We start from the raw sequence: 17,478 nt of genomic DNA on the forward strand, positions 1-17,478 counted from the left end.
CGAATGGCCTCCTTCTGTACTGTAAGATAATATGGCCCTAATTTCACTTCAATTCCTCCGCAGAACATACTGGGTGGAAGGAAATGATTCATTCTTGCCTGGGTCTTTTCTACCTGTGTGACACTGTCAACTTCAGTGTGTATAGTACATAGCGGACAAAAGGGTGTGATTCTCTCCCTGATACTGGGTGGCTAATGTGTGTATCGCAGTGCCAGTTGTGCCATAGGATGTGAGTTCTCCCGTCTGCCTGCTTTGGCAGTAAATGGAATTGATTTGAAGATTTGTTTATATAGTGTCATTGCAGACTAATTTACAATTAAATTAACAGGATCAGCTATTAGTGTATCTTCACCATTGATTTTATAATAAAAGAATTTCAGAATGTAATAAAATGTAGTGGGAGTTTTCACACATATAGTTAAACTGGGTCTCATTATTATTTAAATTAAAAAGCAGGAGTTTTGATCAGATGAACAGGTTGTTAGTTTGACACCTGAAGGGTCTGTCAATCAACTGGAATCTGAGGCTTTTAATCTGAATCTCATAACCCAAAACTGCTGAGGGTCATGACTGCACTCACTGGGGTAAAATCAGATCACTCACATGCCCTACGCAATTATCCACCATTGTGCTAGTGAGAGTGTATTTTACAAAGGAAATTGAAACAGAAGGCCAATCGGCCCCTCGAGCCTGCTCGGCCATCAAACTATACCATGACTGATCTTCTCCCTCAATGCCATTTTCCTGCACTATCTCCATGTCCCTTGATATCTTTAATGTCTAGAAATCTATCGATATCTGTTTTGAACTTACTCAATGACTGAGCCTCCACAGCCCTCTGGGGCAGAGAATTTCAAAGATTCACCACCCTCTGACATGAGAAATTCCACCTCATCTCAGTTATACATGGCCTGCCCCTTATGCCAAGACTGTGTCCCCTGATACTAGACCCCCAACCAGGGGAAACATCCTTCATGCAGCTACCCTGTCACACCCTGTAAGAATTTTGTATGTTTCAATTAGGTCACCTCCCATTCTTCTAAACTCTAGAGAGTACAGGCCCAGTCTCCTCAATCTTTCATCATAGGATGATCCGAACATCCCAGGAATCATTCCAGAATCTATAGGTTTTTGAAAGATGATCACCAATGCATCTACCATCTCTACAGCCACCTCTTTCAACACTCTGGGATGAACATCACCAGATTTAGGGTACTTTCTAACTTTCAGTCCCATTAATTTCTCCAGTACTACTTTTTAAACTTTTTTTTTTACTATTTTCTTTCAGTTCCTCATTCTTGCTACTGCCTTGGTTCTCTAGTATTCCTGGGAGGTTTTTTTGTATCTTCCTCCGTGAAGAACAGACAAAAGGTATTTGTTTAGTTTTTCTGCCATTTCCTTATTCCCCATTATAAATCCTGCTGCCTCTCCATGTATTAGGCCCACATTTGTCTTTGCCAAACTTTTCCTTTTATAAAAGCTATTGAAGTTTTTACTGTCTGTCTTATGTTTCTCACTAGTTTACTTTAATACTCTATTTTCTCTTTCTTTATCAGTTTCTTGGTCCTCTGCTGATTCTAAAATTTTCCTAATCCTCAGGTTTACTACTTTTTGAAAACTTTATAAGCCTCTTCGATCAATCTGATACAATCTTTAACTTCTCTTGTTAGCCATGGTTGGATTACATTTTCTGTTGGGTTTTTGTGTCTTAGAGGAATGTATATTTGTTGTAAACCATGTATTCATTCTTTAAATGCTAGTCATTGACTGTCTATCATCATACCTTTTAACATAGTTTCCTAATCTGCCATAGCCGCCTTGCCCCTCGTACCTTTGTGGTTTCCTTTGTTTAGATTTAAGATCCTAGTTTTGGATTGAACCACATCACTTTCAAACTTAATGTAAAATTCTCTCATACTATAGACACTCTTCCCTAAAGGCTGCTTTACGGCCAGATTATTAAATTAGCCCTTTTTCATTGCACAATACTAGATCCAAAATAGCCCATTCTCTAGTTGGTTCCTCAATATACTATTCTGGAAAACCATTGTGTATACATTCCAGGAATTCGTCTCCCACAGCATTAGTGCTAATTAGGTTTACCCAGTCTATATGTAGATTGAGGATCCCCCATGATTACTGTTACCCTTTTTACATGCACCTCTAGTTTCCTGATTTATACTGTGCCCTACATCACCACCACTATAAACAGCTCCCACCAATGTTTTCCGCTCCTTGCTGTTTCTTAGCTCCACCAAAACTAATTCCACATCTTGATCTATGATGCTCTTTCACTAATGTACTGATCTCATCCTTTATTAACTATGCTACCCTACCATCTTTTCTTTTTTGTCTATCCTTCCTAAATGTGACCAATGAATATTCAGATCCCAGCCTTGGTCACCCTGCAGCCATATCTCCATAATGACAATTAGATCTTACCCATTTACTTCTTATTGTGCCGTCAACTTATCAAACTTGTTGCAAATACTGCATGCATTTTAATTTTGCCTTTTTAATGTTTTTCCATATTTTGACCCTAGCTGATGCTGGCCTTTGTTTCCATTGCCTTCAAATTTCGCTGACTACTTTTCTTCTTACCATTACCAGCATTGTTTCCCTCCTATCTGAATTCCCTCTCTGGTTCCCATCCTCCTGCCAAGGTAGTTTAAACCCTACTCAACAGCACCAGCAAATCTCCCTGCGAGGATTTTGGTCCTGGTCCTGCTAAGGAGTAACTTGTCCTTGAACAGGTCCCACCTGTCCCAGAACCGGTAGCAATGTCCCAGAAATCTAAAGCCCTCCCTTCTACACTATCTCTCCAGCCATGTGTTCATTTAGTCTATCTTCCCATTTCCGTACTCACTAGCACTGGGCGTATTCTTGTGATCATTGCCTTTGGAGTCTTGTTTTTTAATTTCTTTCCTGGCTCCTTATAATCTGCTTTCAGGACCTCAACCCTCTTTCTACCCATGTCATTAGTACTGATGTGGACCATGATCTCTGGCTGTTCACCTTCTCCCATCAGAATGTCCTGCAGCCACTCTGTGACATCCTTGACCCTGGAACCAGAGAGGCAACATACGCACCTGAATCAGGTCTATGGCTGCAGAAACACCTGTTTGTTCCCTAACTATTGAATCCCCTATCACTGTTGCTTTTCCACTTTTCTTCCTTCCCTCCTGTGCAGCTGATCCACCCATGATGCCATGGAGTTGGCTCTGGCTGCAGTCCTCTGAGGAACCATTGCCCTCACCAGTATCCAAAATAGTGATAGGATGGATTAAGGGGAGTCCTCCACTCTCTGTCTGGTCCCCCTAGACTGTCTGGCAGTCACCCATTCCCTTTCTACCTGCCGTGTGACCACCTTCCTGAATGTGCTATCCACGTAGTTCCTAGCCTTGTGGATGCACAACAGTGACTCCATTCAACACTCGAGTTCCGAAAACCGGAACTCAAATTTCTGCGAGTGACACTTCCTGCATATGTGGTCGCCTAAGCCACGGGAAGCAGCCACGACTTCCCACATATCACAAGATGCGTATTCCACATGGCCGAGCTGCTCTGCCATGCCTCTACTTTACATAAAATTCACTATAAGCTGAAGACTAGAAAGTAAAAAGAATTATTCATCAACTAATCTCCAGCTACTCTTTCCCCTGTGCCAATGTCCATTTTTATTCCTGTCGCGCTGTCTTGAACTCTGCCTGTACTTTGCCAGTTGCTTTTAATGGCCCACTTAGCTTTCACACCATCTCGCTGCTCTCCAATTAGCTAATTGCTAATTTTCTTAATGACTTTTTAATTAAAGCCTCTCCTCACCACCACTTAATGTGCTACTTTAAGACTTAGTAATACAAACATTGCCATTTAAAAATAAAACAAAACAGTAGATTTACCAACTTCTTACTTCCCTTCTGCTGTCTCTTAATTAATTAGAAGATAGCTACTTAAGGGTTATTTAAGTTTTAATATTTATCTAGTTTTTAGCTATTTACAGACACTCTCTAACATCAGTTCCTCACCAACCAGTCAATTTATGGTTTCCATGTGATGTCACTATTTGTTTATTTTTTTCCCAAATACAGTCAGCTTTTGAAGGTTCCCAATCTTAGCTTCTCCCATGCAGGTCCACGTTCCTCTCTGCTCCCAGCCAATCACCTACCTGCTTTCCTTTAGTGCCACACCTTAATTTTTTTTCCCCTGAATGTGGGCTCTGACTGTCTCCTGGTGGAATAGCTGCTTTATATCTCCACTCCTGGTCTCGCTCTTCCCTGCTGCTCCCACTCTACTCTGTATCTAACTCCTGCTCTACCTGCCCTGGGAGTGTTGGATGGACAGTGTGGAGGGAGCTTTATTCTGCTTATAACTCCTGCTGTATCTGCCATGGGCATGTTTTGATGGACAGTTTAGAAAGAGCTTTATTCTGCATCTAACCCCTGCTATTCCTGTCCTGGGAGTGTTTGATGGAGACAGTGTAGAGGTAGTGTTACCCTGACAGTGTTTAGTATAGGATAGTATAGAGAGAGATAGTATAGAGAAAACTACTTCTAATTCTTATGTTCGTATGAGCTTTGCTCTGTGTCTAAACCATGCTATTGGCAGTGTACGTGCTATTTACTGATCTTGGGAATGTGAGTGAGAGTCTGACTGGAAGCAGATATTGAAAAAATAAGTCATGAAGAGTTAATGACGAGGAAAGCTGCTGAAAAGTGAAAGAGAAAATCTGCCTTGCTGTGGTTATTTGTTTAGTGAGTGAGGTCCCCTGGGGGTCTCGGAACCTGGTTGCTGTGAGTGGAACGGAGGGCACTGTGGATTCTGGGTTGAGTTCTGATTGATCTGCCATGTTGCCGACACTCTTCTGCCTCAGATCCCTGTACTGCAGGCTGGTGCCATGGGCAGATTATTATTGATTGGTTGAAAATGAAGTGGGTTGTGTTCTATGCAGGGAAACAATGTAAGAATACTAATTCCTGCTTGCTGTCCACAGCCAGCAGTGCTCGGACCAATCTCCTCTTAACTGAGAGCAGGGAGAAGGTCCCACACCTCAACCCAGCACCCCCAACCCACCCAATCTTGCCACATACCCAAACAGATACCCACTGTTAGAGATAGACAACAAGAGACAGGAAGACAAAGAGAGAGAGACACAGAAAGTAAAAGAACAGACAGTGGGAGAGAGAGAGAGAGGAAAAGGCAGACAGTGAGAGAGACAAACTCAGTATATTTTTTATGTAGAGGGTTGGCTCCTAATTACAAATTACAATTAGTATTCCTCACACTGGGTAGCTGGGAGCCAGTGAGAGGTCCTATCATTCAACAAGTACTTCAGTGGAATATATAGTCAGAATGAAAAGCCATAAATTACCTTAATGACCAGAATAAAATGAAACTCACACACAGCGTCTGTATTAGCATTGAGAATCAGGGAAATGGTCCCAACACCATGAACCCTAAGTGACCAATCAGTGGCTGCATTATGAAATCTAATCTCGGGTTGTTTTTGCTGTAGTACTGTTTCTTCTTGCTGTGTTAAGTGTCTCTGATGTCCCTCCACACTGTACAGGTCCAAACCTTCCCACCATTCACCTCCATTGTCATGTGTTTTTGACACCAGTATTCTCCATCCTCATCTTTCCCCCTTTATGAGTCTAACTGGAAGCAGAAATTCAAAAAATAAGTTTACCTACCTACATACCAATTTCCTCCCAATTGTTCTCAGGGCATTAACAACAACAAGTGGCACTTTAACATAGTAAAAGTGTTCCAAGGTGTTTAATCAAACAGCATTTGACACCAAACCATTTAAGGAGATATTAAGACATCTAATCAAGATCTTGGTCATAGAATTAGGTTTTAAAAAGCATCTTAAATGAGGAGATAGAGATAGGAGACAGAGAGGTTTGGAGAGGCCAAAATTGGAAGAGCACAGAGATTGCGAAGGTTTGTAAGGCTGGAGGAGGTTACAGAGATAGGCAGGGGTGAGGCCACTGAAGGATTTAAAAACAAGGATGAAAATTTTAAATTTGAGGTGTTGGAGATTGGAGAGTCAATGCAGATTTGCAAGCCCTTATTTGGGCATAGATCCTCTCAGTAGGATAGTGTTTGGCCAATGACCCAGAGTGTGCCAGGACAGTGTTCGTCTGACTCACTGTCCAGCCCAATCCCTGAGCACCAGTCCTAGTTTCACTTTTTATTTAAAGGTAATTTCCTCACTTCCCTTTTCATCAGTCTGTCTGTGAAACATTCTCATTGAAGCTGAAAGGTCAGTCATTCCACTGAAACCAAGAGCTGGACACTGGCCCAGTGATGGAATATTCCTGTGACTATGAGGGTATGTGGCTCTAAAACATTGGCCTGAAATCCATGGCACAGATTCCTCTCATAACCGCTTTGGGATCCCTCTGTAAAACCCATGACTAATTCCCTTGTACTTTCTTCTCTGCTGAAGGCTGGGACTATAGCTGGGATCTGGGTTCCCCAATTACTGGCAACTCTTCAGACCATATCCCCAAGTGTTAGCATGGTGTGCAACATGGGAGTGGTGGGATGGGGAGTAACAGAGAACCTGTTCTGGCCTGCTAACAAAATGTGTGTAGTTGCCAATAGAGGTTCACTGGGTAGCACAGAGGGGGACACTGGCTCATTTTGTTCTCCTCACACCTACCAGGATCACTTGAAGCATTCTGAACTATATCCCTGACTGAGATCAACTAATCCAGCACAGATAGTGGACAATGTGGTCAGATTGTTGTTTGCTGAACAACCAACTGGGTTGTGACCTTGCACATTCAGGCCACCTGATGACAGCCACAACTCAGTGGTTTCCATCACTGGGCTAGTGTCTAGCTCTTGCTTTCAGAATGGAATGACTGACCTTTCAGCTTCAGTGGGAATGTTTCACAGGCAGACTGATCAAAAGGGAAGTGAGGAAATTACCTTTAAATAAAAAGTGAAACTAGGACTGGTACTCAGGGACTGGTCAGACGGAGTCAGTACGTCATGGGTTCAAGTTCCACTCCAAAGATTTGATCCCACAATCCGTGCTGATGCTTCAATGCATTACTGAGGGAATGCTGCGCTGTTGGATATGTCGTCTTTCAGATGAAATTTTAAACTGAGGTCACCATCTGTCCTGTTAGATGGATGTAGAAGACCCCATGGAAATATTTGAAGAAGCACAGAGGAGTTCTCCCCAGTATCCTGACTAATATTTATTCGTCAACTAATATCATTAATAAAATAGATTAACATGTTGTTATATCATTGCTGGTTGTGGGAGCTTGCTGTGCACAAATTGGCTAGCACATTTCTTATGTTACAACTGTAACTACAGATCCAAAGTACTTTATTGGCTGGAAAGTGTTTTGAGACATCCTAAGGTTGTGAAAGATGCTTTATAAATGCAAATTCCCTTTCTTCCTGCCCTTCACTATGCTTGAAGATTTTGTAGTTAAAAGGGTGAATTAATATTTTCTTTTATAGACTTGTACTCTGTGTTCTCTCAGCCTTTTCAATACTGCCCACAGCATCCAACCCCCTCCCCACAGTGCAGCCTATTATCTTAGTCCAATGGACCATGCTCAGTTGGGTTGCTTTTCCCAAGTGAAACTAATGATTTCCAGTGGCTGACTCTTTATCGAATCCTACCTAGGGGACCAAAGAAACGCGGCTTAACCTTTCAAACAAGATCTAAAATATTTCCTGAAAAAGTTTAACTATTTCCACTTTGGATGCTTGGGACAATTTTTAAAAATTCTTTCACAGTATGTGGGTGTTGCTGGCTAGGCCAACATTTATTGCCCATCCCTTGAGAAGGTGGGGGTGAGCTGCCTTACGAACATACAAACATACAAAATGGGGGCAGAAGTGGGCTATTTGGCCCTTTGAGCCAGCTCCGCCATTAATTAAGATTATGACTGAGCTGTTTGTGTTTCGAATTCCATATTCCCATTTACCCCCGATAACCTTTGACCCTTGCCTAACAAGAATCTATCTACTTCTGCCTTAAAAATATTCAATGACCCCACCTCCATCATCTTCTGAGGCAGAGAGTTTCAAAGTTGCACAGAATTGCTCCTCATCTCTGTCCTAAAAGGGCAACCCCTAATTTTAAAACAGTGCCCCCCTAGTTCTGGACTCATCCACAAGAGGAAACATCCTTTCCATATCCACCTCATCAATACCGTTCAGGATCTTATATACTTAAATCAAGTCACCCCTCAATCTTCTAAACTCCAGTGGAAACAAGCCCAGCCTGTCTAACCTTTCCTCATAAGACAACACGCTCATTCCAGGTATCAGAAAATCTCCTCTGAACCACCTCCAACACATCCTTCCTTAAATAAGGAGACCAAAACTGCTTGCAATACTCAAGATGTAGTCTCACCAAAGCCCTGTAAAGCTGAAGCATAACATCCTTACTTTAATGTTCAATTCCTCTCATAATAAAGAATAGCATTCCATTAACCTTCTTAATTACTTGCTGTACCTGCATACTGTTTGTGACTCATGCACTAGAAAAGCTAGATTCCTCTGCACCTCAGGATTCTGTAGCCATTTTCTATTTAAGTAATTCTGCTTTCTTATTCTTCCTGCCAAAGTGAACAACTTCACATTTTCCCACATTATACTCCATTTGCCATATTTTTGCCAAATCGCTCAGCCTATCTGTATCCGACTGTAACCTCATGTCCTCTTCACAACATACTTTTCTACCTAGCTTTGTGTCATCCGCAAATTTAGCTATTATGTCTTCACTCCCCTCATCTAAGTCATTGATATAAATTGTAAAAAGTTGAAGCCCCAGCACAGACTCCTACAGGATTCCACTTGTCACATCCTACCAATCAGAAAAAGACTCACTTATGCATACTGTTGTTTTATGCCAGCCAGCAAGTCAATCATCTATATAAAAACAAAACAAAAACAGAATTACCTGGAAAAATTGAGCAGGTCTGGCAGCATCGGCGGAGAAGAAAAAAGTTGACGTTTCAAGTCCTCATTACCCTTCAACAGAACTGAGTAAAATTAGGAGAGGGGTGAAATATAAGCTGGTTTAAGGTGGGGGGTGGTGGTTGTAGGGACAAGCAAGCAGTGATAGGAGCAGATAATCAAAAGATGTCACAGACAAAAGAACAAAGAAAGTGTTGAAGGTGGTGATATTATCTAAACGAATGTTCTAATTAAGAATTGATGGCAGGGCACTCAAGGTACAGCTCTAGTGGGGGTGGGGTGAAATAATACTAACAGGGCATAAAAGGTATCAATTTAAAAATAATGGAAATAGGTGGGAAAAGAAAAATCTATACAAATTATTGGAAAAAAACAAAAGGGAAGGGGAAGAAACGGAAAGGGGGTGGGGATGGAGGAGGGAGTTCAAGATCTAAAGTTGTTGAATTCAATATTCAGTCCGGAAGGCTGTAAAGTGCCTAGGCGGAAGATGAGGTGCTGTTCCTCCAGTTTGCGTTGAGCTTCACTGGAACAATGCAGGAAGCCAAGGACAGACATGTGGGCAAGAGAGCAGGGTGAAGTGTTAAAATGGCGACAGGGAGATTTGAGTCATTCTTGCGGACAGACCGCAGGTGTTCTGCAAAGCGGTCGCCCAGTTTGTGTTTGGTCTCTCCAATGTAGAGGAGACCGCATTGGGAGCAACGAATGCAGTAGACTAAGTTGGGGGAAATGCAAGTGAAATGCTGCTTGGACGGTGAGGAGAGAGGAAGTAAAGGGGCAGGTGTTGCATCTTTTGCGTATGCATGGGGGGGTGCCATAGGTGGGGGTTGAGGAGTAGGGGGTGATTGAGGAGTGGACCAGAGTGTCCCGGAGGGAACGATCCCTACGGAATGCCGCTGGGGGGGTGAAGGGAAGATGTGTTTGGTGATGGCATCATGCTGGAGTTGGTGGAAATGGCGGAGGATGATCCTCTGAAGGCGGAGGCTGTTGGGGTGATAAGTGAGGACAAGGGGGACCCTATCATGTTTCTGGGAGGGAGAAGAAGGCGTGAGGGCGGATGCGCGGGAGATGGGCTGGACATGGTTGAGGGCCCTGTCAACCACCGTAGGTGGAAAACCTTGGTTAAGGAAGAAGGAGGACACGTCAGAGGAACTGTTTTTGAAGGTAGTAGCATCAGAACAGATGCGACGGAGGCGAAGTAACTGAGAGAATGGGATGGAGTCCTTCATCTATCCATGCTAATCCTTTTCTTGAACCGCTGCTGTTAATTAACCTACTGAAATGAAAAAACTATGATTTTACTGATTTATTTTATTAAAATGACAAGTGAGGAACATTTTTGAGAGTGGACATCTGTTTTAAAGAGGAAATCACACCACCAGTGATCCCTTTACAGAGGGAGCCTCACCACCAGCGATCTCTCTAATAGGAGTCTCACCATTAGGGGCCATTTTAAATAGGGAATCTAACTATTTGGAGCCCAGATCAAAAATGTGTCCCAAACATTTCCACCTCTAAAAAATTGGATTTTTTACCTGAGTAGGTCCTGCACCATTGGAGGGGCAGTACTGAAGAAGCACTGCACTGTTAGAGGGCCAGTACTAACCGAGCGCTGCATTGTCGGATGGCAGTACTGAAGAAGTGCTGCACTATCGGAGGAGCCATTCTAAGAGAGTGCTGCATTGTCAGATGGGCAGTACTGAGTTGCACTGATAGAGAGTCAGTAGTGAGAGAGTAGTGTGTTGTTGGAGGGGCAGTACTGAAGAAGTGCTGTACTGTTGGAAGGGCAATATTGAGGGAGCTCTGCACTGTCTGAGAGCAGTATTTTGGGAGTATAGCACTACTGTCAGGGCAGAACTGAGGAAGTGCTGCATTGTTGGAGGGGCAGTACTGAGGAAGTGCTGCATTGTTGGAGGGGGCAGTACTAATGGAGCACATCACAGTTGCAAGGACAGTCCTGAGGGTGTGCCACATTTGCTGGAGGGGCAGTACTGAGGGAGTGCTGCATTGTCGGAGGTGTAGTACTGAGGGAGTGCTGTACTGTCAGAGGGGCAGTACTAAGACAGTGTTGCACTGTCACAAGATCAAAGAGATAGGAGTGTAAGTAGACCATTTGGCCTGTCGAGCCTGGTCCACTATTCAATATGATCATGACTGATCTTGGAATTCAACTCCACTTTGCTGTCACTCCCCATATCCTTTGATTCCTGAGAGATCAAAAATCTGTCTATCCCAGCCTTAAATGTATTCAACAATGGAGCATCCACAATCCTCTGGGATAGAGAATTCCAAAGGTTCACACCCCTATGAATGAAGAAATTTCTCCTCATCTAAGTCTTAAATGATTGGCCTCATTTTGAGGCTGTGTCCTCCCTGTTTTACATTCCAGCCAGCAGAAACAATCTCTCAGTGTTTATCCTATCAAGCCCTTTCTGAATCCTGCATGTTTCAATGAGGTCACCTCTCATTCTTCTAAACTCCAGAGAATATAGGCTCTATTTACTAAGTCTCACATCATAGGATAACTCTCTCATCCCAGGGGCAAATCTAGCAAACCTTTGCTGTACTGCTTCCAAATGCAAGTACATCCTTCCTTAAAAAGAGATCAGGTGTGGTCTCACCAAAGCCTTGTACAATTGTAGTAAGACTTTTTTATTCTTGTACTCCAATCCCCTTGCAATAAAGAGCAACATAAAATTTGCCATTGTAATTGCTTGCGTACGTACATATTAGCTTTCTGTGTTCCTTGTGCGGGCACATCCAAATCTCTCTGAACAAACATTTACAAGTTTTACACCTTTGAAAAAATATTCTGTTTTTCTGAAGATGATATGAAACTTGGAAGCATTATGAACTGTGAGGAGGATAGTGTAGAACTTCAAAAGGACACAGACAAGTTGGTGGAAAGGGTGGACTGGTGGCAGATGAAGTACAATATGGAGAAGTATGAAGTGAATCATTTTGGTCGGAAGAACATGGAGAGACAATATAAAACAAAAGACACAATTCTAAAGGGGTTGTAGGAGCGGAGGGACCTGGGTGTATATGTGCATAAATCATTGAAGGTGGCAGAGCAGATTGAGAGGCATACAGTATCCTGGGCTTTATTAATAGGGTCATAAAGTACAAGAGCAAGGAGATTATCTTGAACTTGTTTAGGATGCTAGTTCAGCCTCAGCTAGAGAATTGCAACCAGTTCTGGGCACCACATTTTAGGAAGGATGTGACGGCACTGTAGAGAATGCTATTACAGATCTCCACCTGTATTGATTCTACTTCCTGATTTTCTGAGCCAAGCTCCTTTCTCACTAAAGTCCTTCTGTCATCCATTATTATCAGGGCTACCCCTCCTACTTTTCCTTTTTGCCCATCTTTTTGAAATGTTGTGTACCCTGGAATGTTTATTTCACAACCTTGGTCCTCTTGTAACCGTGACTCTGTAATGCTAATTGGATCTTAACCATTTATCTCTATTTGTGTCACTAGTTCATGTATCTTATTGTTCTGTGCATTCAGATAAAGTGACTTCAATTTTTTTTAATATTATTCCTTGTATGGACCTTACTCTCTGATGCACTATTAATGTTAAACTTTCTGTCCCTTCCTGTCCCATTCAGCCTCTCTTTACCCACATCAATATTGTTGCAAATATATAATTTCCTAATTCCTATGTTTTAGAATATAATTTTTAGTTTTAGGAATCCAAATTTTGAAAACCTGATTAAGAAATAGGTAAACAAACAGAATGAAAATGCAAATCAAAAAGCCTGGATTAAAAAGTAAGTCATGTTTATCCAATAAAGTCAGAGGTAGTAGTGGGAAGACCTTAACAATGGGTGACCCATCTCTAAGCTTGTGATACAGCCAGGAGTCCCACACATACCTCAATAAAAGACTTGGATTATTTATGTAGTTCCTCTATGAAAAGAAGCTATTTACGTAGTTCACAAATGAAAATAAGCCAAAAGCAGCTTGCAAAAAAGGGACCTCTTTGGTGGGATCGGCAAAGCTGGAAAAGGGCTATGGACTCCATTAGAGATAAAAATTATTCACATGGGTGTCAAAATCAAAGATTTGGTTTTGAAGCTAAGAGCTAATTAAAGTAAGTTTCTGTTTGGAACATCCCAGGTATGCCACATTGCCATGGAGCTAGGTTGCAGGGAACTTCCCTTTTGTGTGGGATTTGCTTGTGTGTCTTGCTCACAGAGACAAGCAGTCATTTTGGGAACAGACAAAGACACCTGCAGCTGACTGAGTGGAGGGAACAAAAGAGATAACTTAAGTAGAGAAATACTATCTTTATTGTTCACTGTGTGAAGTGTAAGTGGGAGCTCGAGCTCAGTTTGGAGACAGAGTTTGCAAGGGAAGAGGCTGGAAGATTTGCCTAGCTTGGAACTAGAGGAAGAAATCTACAGTAACCCTCATAGTGAAAACAATCAGTTCAGTTTGGAATCAGGCAGAGAGAAATAGAGTCTGCCAGGAGCTGTTAAACAGTCCTGGACCAAGAGAATAGAGCTATTAGAAATAAGGGATGTTTCTAACTTTCTGTTTAAGCCACTGTGCAGAAATTGCAAGTTAAGCTGAAGCTCAAGTTGAAAACTCCCAGATCTTACAAGGCAGCTGTGGAAACTTTTGGAGTTTATCCCAAGAAAATAGATAGCCTTCAAGAGCCTGATAAGTAGCCAAAGACTTTTTGGGGGAGTAATAGTGGAAAAGGGAAGGTTCAGTTGAGGATTTTAGTCTAAAGTATATGTAGCTGTGTTTTGTTGTGCTTTCAGATATAAAGCATAAGTAATCACCAAATACAGTGTTTATTTAGCAGTGTTTGCCTACTTGATTTATGTATGATAACATTCATATAAACCATGGAATCTTGTGGCTTCGTTCTTTCAGTAAATAATGGGGATTTCAAATTTTTCTTTAAACGTTAACAGTTTCTACCAGGATCATAACAAAATACTTTCCTATTGCCTTAACTTTTATCTCTGGAGTTATAAATCTTCCTTGAACCCTCCTCCCCCTCTGTTAGTTCAAAGCTATTTCCCCTTCTCTGACCATATTTGCTGGTGCATTCTTATGTTTATGCTCTGTCCCTTCCTGTCACACTCTGATTGCCATTACCCAAATCGCTGCCCTGCACTGTTGTCTTGTCCATTCTCTTTAAATTTTCAAATCTCCACTCATGTGAACTCTAGCCCCCACCCCCTACTATTTAGTTTAAAGCCCACTCCACAGCCCTAGTTATACCACTCGCCAGGACACTGGTCCCAACGCTGTTCAGGTGAAGACCATCCCAATTTCCCCAGTACTGGTGCCAGTGCGCCATGAATCAAAACCCTTTTCCCCTACACCAATCTTTGGCCACACATTCAACTCTTTGATCTTATATATCCTATGCTAATTTGCTCATGGCTCAGGTAGCAATCCAGAGATTATTACCTTTGTGGTTCTCCTTTTTTAATTTAGTCCCTAGCTGCTGATACTTCCTCAGCAGAACTTCTTTCTTTGCTCTATCTATGTCGTTGGTACCCACAGGGACCATGACAACTGGATCCTTCCCTTCCCATTTCAACTTCCTCTCTTGCCCAGAGGAGATAACCTTTACCCTGGCACCAGGCAGGTAACACAGCCTTCAGGACTCATGCTGTTGGTTGCAGAAAACTGTATCTATCCCCTTAACTATACTGTCCCCTACTACAACTACATTCCTTTTTACTTCCCCCCGCACTCCACTTGAATGGCTCATCATGGTACCATAGTTAGTTTGCCCATCTATCCTGCAGTCCCTGTACTCAATCACGCAAGCTGCAAGAACCTCAAATCTATTGGAAAACTGCAGAGGCTGAAGATACTCCATTGCTATCTTCTGTGCCCATATCTGACTCACTTGCAGTTACACCCACTTGCACTATAAGGATCTGGCACATAAAGGGTTAACATGGGACTGAGTACTGTACTGCCCACACAGTAATATAAGAGGACACATGACCTGCACCTAGTGGTCAGTGTTGGACAGAGCCTTGTGTGAAGCAAGCATGGAGACAGTTCCTAGCTTGGACCTTTACTGTACCTATGCATAAAGTTCCTAATAATTACTTACTGTTGAATTACTTACTGTTGAATTACCTAATTATTAATGCCTTAATAAAACTTACTGAACTACACCCAACACCTTACAACATGGTGGCAGCAAATGGAACAACTTAAAACCTCACAGAGACTGCAGAAGAAAATTAAACTCTTGGAAAACTGAAGAAAAAAATTAAAGAAGCATTTTGATCTGAAGAAATGCTCAAGAAGTGAAGGCACTACCAGAGAAAGAGAAACTAAAGGTAGAAATTAAATTTCTCACTACAGCAGAAGACTCCATTGAATCCCATAGAAGTCCGGCTTCAATATCTAGAGTGTGCAGAGTCAGCAGACCTAGCAGGACTGAGCTAAAAGTTTAACATTGCTGGACAACACAGGTCCTGATAAAAGTTAAGTACTGCAGTGGTCAGAAATTGCCGTTCAAATCGCAGTCCAAGAAACCTGATTCCTGAGTCAGTGCCTAAACATGTGGTGGCCAATCTCATTCCAAACAAAGGATAAAATAATAATTAATTAAATATTAATCATGACTGAGTAGGCAGTTTTAAAAACCTAGCAAAAACTGGGATTCAACGCTTCAAAGACCCAAGAACATTGCACTAAAGCAGGGAAGACTCTCACTAGTCAATCACAGCATTCATTGTTGAAAAAATTTAAGCGCTGGGATTGGGAATGCCATTACTGTGGGAGCCCGCCAAAAGCGACAAGCACGGGAAAACCGTTCATGAAGAAGCGTACAGCAGCGCCAAATTGGGATTTCAGAAACTTCTTAAAGCTGACTCTGCCATTTAAAAATTTTAACCAATGATCAGAAATTCACTGTTCCTGATGAATTTGGACTCCCCAAGGCCCTGATCAATCACAAAATTGGGGACTTTAAAGAAAGAGATTCCTTAGGTACATGAGGTTCAGGTCTAGATAAATAGACAGAAGCTGAACAAGTTAACACACTGCTTTATGTGGTAGCCCAATAGCCAACGATATAATAGCTAGACAAGGAATTAATGAATCATCTGCAAAATTTGATGAAGTATTAAAATCATTTGATGCTTATTAAAACTCAGAAGAAACAAAATCCTTGAAAGGGCTAAAAAGTTAATAAACTTGTCCAGTATCCAGGAAAACCTGTCAACTCTTTCATTAATTTGTTGTACAGAATGGCTGAAGAATGTGATTACGGTGACCTGAAATCTGAGCTAATCAGGTATAGAATAGCTGCAGGAGTAGTGGACGACGCACTCTCAGACATGCTTCATGCAAAAGAAGATCTAACCCTTGAGAAAGGCAACCAGATTTTCAGGCAATCTGAAATCCGTTTGCAGCACAGATCCACATTAAAGGAAGAAAGCAAACCGTGATACAAAGTAAACCCCACTGTCCAGTTAGTGAAACAGAAGAGAAACACGGACACTCTAGGCCAAGGGAAATAACACCCTAACCAACCAGAAGAGCGGCCATGCTAGTGCTGTGGAGTAAAGCACCCCCACAGGCATGATCAATGACTGGCAATTTCATTCCATGCTTTCAACGAAACTGAATAGGACACCTTTTTTAATTCATTCACGGAATGTGGGCTTCATTGGCTGGGCCAGCGTTTATTGCCCATACCTTGAAGGGTGGTGGTGAGCTGCCTTCTTGAACCGCTGCAGTCCATGTGGTGTAGGTATACACACAGTGCTGTTAGGAAGGGACTTCCAGGATTTTGACCCAGGTCAGGATGGTGAGTGGCTTGGAGGGGAACTTCCAGATGGTGGTGTTCCTTTGACCTTCTAGATGGCAGTGGTTGTGGGTTTGGAAGGCGCTGTCTGAGGTGCCTTGGTAAATTCCTGTAGTGCATCTTGTAGATGGTACACACTGCTGCTACTGTATGTTGGTGATGGAGGGAGTGAATGTTTGTGGATGGGGTGCCAGTCAACTGGGCTGCTTTGTCCTGGACGGTGTCAAGCTTCTTCAGTGTTGTGAGAGCTGCACTCATCTAGGCAAATGGGGAGTATTCCATCACACTCCTGACTTGTGCCTCGTAGATTGTGGACAGGCTTTGGGGAGTCAGGAGGTGAGTTACTCGTCACAGGATTCCTAGCCTGTGTTGTAGGCACAGTATTTATATGGATAGTCTAGTTCAGTTTCTGGTCAATGATAACCCCGGAATGTTGATAGTGGGGGATTCAGTGATGAGTAATGCCGTTGAATGTCAAAGGGCGATGGTTGGATTCTCTCTTGTTGGAGATTGTCATTGCCTAGCACTTGTTGAATGTTACTTGCCACTTGTCAGCCCAAGCCTGGATATTGTCCAGGTCTTGCTGCATTTGCACATGGACTGCTTCAGTGTCTGAGGAGTTGCGAATGGTGCTGAACATTGTGCAATCATCAGTGAACATCCCCACTTCTGACCTTGTGATGGAAGGACATTGATGAAGCACCTGAAGATGGTTGGGC

Source organism: Carcharodon carcharias, chromosome 15, assembly GCF_017639515.1.
Source record: "Carcharodon carcharias isolate sCarCar2 chromosome 15, sCarCar2.pri, whole genome shotgun sequence".
In the NCBI taxonomy this organism is placed as follows: Eukaryota; Metazoa; Chordata; class Chondrichthyes; order Lamniformes; family Lamnidae; genus Carcharodon; species Carcharodon carcharias.